General features: G+C 34.4%; 1 long non-coding RNA gene across 1 annotated transcript; it reads left to right on the top strand.

Moving 5' to 3' along the window:
- Nucleotides 1–1,242: 1,242 nt before the first annotated feature.
- Nucleotides 1,243–3,239, top strand: LOC128533723 (uncharacterized). Its single transcript, XR_008361374.1, has 3 exons — nt 1,243–1,377; nt 2,158–2,225; nt 3,067–3,239. It is a non-coding gene; the product is annotated as an uncharacterized LOC128533723 (long non-coding RNA).
- Nucleotides 3,240–3,609: the final 370 nt, after the last annotated feature.

Raw genomic sequence — 3,609 nt, 5'->3', positions numbered from 1 at the left:
TTGAGAACACCACTCCCTCTAGTGAAACATGGTGGTTGTAGCATCATTTGGGTCAGCTTTTCATCACCATGACCTGGGAAACTGGTTAGACTGAAATTTATAGATCTAAATACAGAGTCGTTCTAGAAGAAAACCTGTTCCAGTTCCTGTTCCAGACTTGGGCAGAGATTCCCTTTTCAGAAAGACAACTGCATACACCTGTAGACTTGCTGATGTGGTTCATAACCCAGTCAAAAAGCAGACCTCAATCCAATTAAGAGCGGCAAGAGCTAGAGCGAATTTTACCAAGAACATTAGGCGAAAATATAAGAATCCATATGTTTTGATGGTCACATCCCCAAGAACAATTCCAGCTTTTTAAAGCTGGAATTGCTTAAAAAAGTGATTCTACTAAACACAGATTACAATTAATCATTCCTTAAAATGGTTTCAGAGAGAGACCACATGACGGTCACTAATAGTGTATTTATTTATAGTATAATTTTATGACCTGCAGAGGGGATTAGACCCAAAGGCACGTCTTTATGATCCACCCAACGCCTCGCTCACTTCTCCCAGCTGGCAAATTCACTTTTTTTCAATCTCACATTCTTCCCAAGGGGTATGTGTATGTAAACAGGGTGAGTAGAAAGAGGCTTATGTAACCTAAACACACCTGAGGATTACCCAAATATCTTTTAAATCCCTTACATTATATCTATAACTTAATATTGCATCGGTTTGTAAAACCTAGCTGAATGTTTAATTAGTATTTGCCATAAAATAGCCTGTGAAGCTGATACGGCAATAAACCCTAATACAAACAAACACACCTGCGGAAGTGCTATATACTGTATTGCTTGCTGTAGGATTTATTTTATTTATTTATTTTATCCAATTTTATCCGGGTCAAACAAACGTGTCTGTTCAGGAATTCATTTCGATCAATTAAAAAAAATATATTTGTATAATGTCATATTGACTATAACTGCAGCATTTAATAAAAATGCATTTTAAGATAATAAATCACAAAACCATCTAATTCTTAAGAATCAGCAAAATGATATTAGAGTTCTTCCCTTCTTGCTGTTCTGTTGCTAGGACACACTGGGGTCATGGCAGAACTGCGTGTCAGCATGCGAACGTGCTCTGAAGGAAGGACGAAGCGTAGCCGTGGACAACACCAATCCTGACCCTCTTTTAATTTCTTTACTAATCAATCAACTATTTAAGCTATCGCTATGCTCTATACTCCCATAGTACTCAGGGCAGTAAACAAGGTCTCACCGACTCCGTGTGTCCCTTCACAGGTATGTGGATGTCAGTAAGAGCGCTGGAGTTCCCTGCCGATGCTTTAACTTCACCGCTTCCTTCGAACAAGCCAAGCACAATAACAGGGTGGGCACAGTCATGTGTTAATGCTGTTTGTTACACATACTCTACATGATTTGCCAGATCTATTAACTGTTCTTTACAGTTGGCCAAAAACATGTATACACACTTCAGGAAAAAAAAAAAATTGTGTGGTGTAAATTATATTAATATAATATTAATAATGTTATTATATATATTTCAATATATAACATGTAGCAATAAATTTTGTATTAAAATATTTGTACAAATATTATATAATTTATATTAATGTAAGTTTTTCTTTTCCTGAAGTGTGTATACATTTTTATTTTTTTTGGCTCCGTATATTAGTCGAAGGTTATTTTTATACTTCCACCACTAGGTGGTGCAAGCATTGTGTTTTTAGAAAATGATCCAAGCAGGGACAGAGAGAAATGTCTGACTTGTTGGAAATTGAGGCATTCCTACTGACTTTGTTGTCACCCAACTTAATGACCACTTTTTTTTTTTTTTAAGAAAAATAGTGTGTGAGAGTGTGTATGTATGTATGTATGTGTGTGTGTGTGTGTGTGTGTGTGCCCCTTGAGAGATTGGCACTTGAGAGTGCATCGAGAGAGCATTTATGGAATTGTGATCACATCTAAAAAAATTATTGGAAGTAATTAAGGAAAAAAAAAAGATTCTGTATGCTGATTAAAGATCTTAGCAGTAGAAGTGATAAGAGACCTGCACTGAGAAATGGGAAAAGAATCTGAATTCCGATATAATTAAATCCAGCATTTCAACTGAAACTGTAATATATGTGCTAATTTCTTCCATTCTCAGTTCCGGGAGATGGTTCCTTCAGCCACCAAGCATGCTTCTGTCAACGACATGGTCTTCCACAGCTACAAGTGAGTGAACGATGCTCCTGCACTCTCAGATGTTTAAATCAGGCCCAGTAAATTAATTGTGAATCCACTTAAAAAAATAAAATAAAATTCTGTTATTCCACTATGTGGCAATATAGACCTTTTGCATCTGAAATCAGGATTTCTGACTGCTGTGGTGGTTCCTGCTTTCAAATGGCAAAAGGAGCAATATTTACCACAATTCTTGGTCTTTAAAAGATAAGAACTTTGATTCGACTGAAGATGCTTATTATGTTACTTTGTTTAAATGATTAGTAATTATTAAATTATTTTGAAATACTCATCAAACATGATTGATAAAAATACAGTACATACTGTAGTAGTCTTATGATTGTTAACGCTATTATATGATTGACGTCAAGGTAGTCAGTCATGTGACTGCAAAAGGTCTATAAAGCGATAAATTATTATGCTAAAACTTTTGGCTATTGAGGCATTGAATTAAGAGTTTTCACAGTTTTCCCACATTTAAATGTATAACATAATCCCAATTTAATTATTTAAGCTACTTTGTATAAGGTAAAGACCATATTTTGGAAATTTTGTGTGGGTGAAGTGGGGGTTGTCAGGTGTTAACATGCTGTTGAAGGTAATAATTTTATAAATAATTTGAATATAGTCTGGCAGTTACAATGTACCTTTCACGTATATCAATATATTTGAAAAAAGCTGTTGATGTTACTGACTGATGGTTTTTATCGATGTATTATTTTATTTTTATTTTTTATTTATTATTTATTTTATTATTTTATTTTTTATATTGACAGTATTGTGGCCCTGTTACCTCAAAGTAACTTTGACTTCTTTGATTGTGTGTGCACAGGAAGAAATTTGTGGCTCCTTCTCTGTCAGAAGGCTTCTCAGAAATCCTGCAGATTCACTTCATTCCCAGTTTTACTGACAGTCGGTCTGAGGGGCTTTTCAGGCAGTTCTCAGAGGGCTGAACCAAGAATATGATGACAGAATAGAAGTGGAATAGTATATGAAGGCTGAAAAGGAGACTTCTATTAGCCAAAGATTCATTAGCCTTAGTCCCATTATTGTTGTGTTTAATAAATGATGAGTCACTTCATAATTATGAATTCAAATTACTGATGTGTTTCTGCTTCATTCCTTCATTTGTCTTTATTTCTATTTTAATAAATCAAGGAATTATTGCTGCTTTCTTCAGAATGACAGAGTTCATATTGGTGTTGCAAAAAAGAGACACTGCCTATTAGCTTACAGTAAAATATGATGTTCTATATTTTGGTTAATTAATTAAATAGAAACCTCGAAGCATAAGCCATTAACTATTTTTTTCTGTTCTTGGAGATTTATTGTTTAGTACTTAAAATATGTAGACAGACTTTATCATTTTCATTAT

This window comes from Clarias gariepinus, chromosome 11, assembly GCF_024256425.1.
Source record: "Clarias gariepinus isolate MV-2021 ecotype Netherlands chromosome 11, CGAR_prim_01v2, whole genome shotgun sequence".
NCBI lineage: Eukaryota > Metazoa > Chordata > Actinopteri > Siluriformes > Clariidae > Clarias > Clarias gariepinus.
This window is presented reverse-complemented; position numbering and strand designations above follow the sequence as displayed.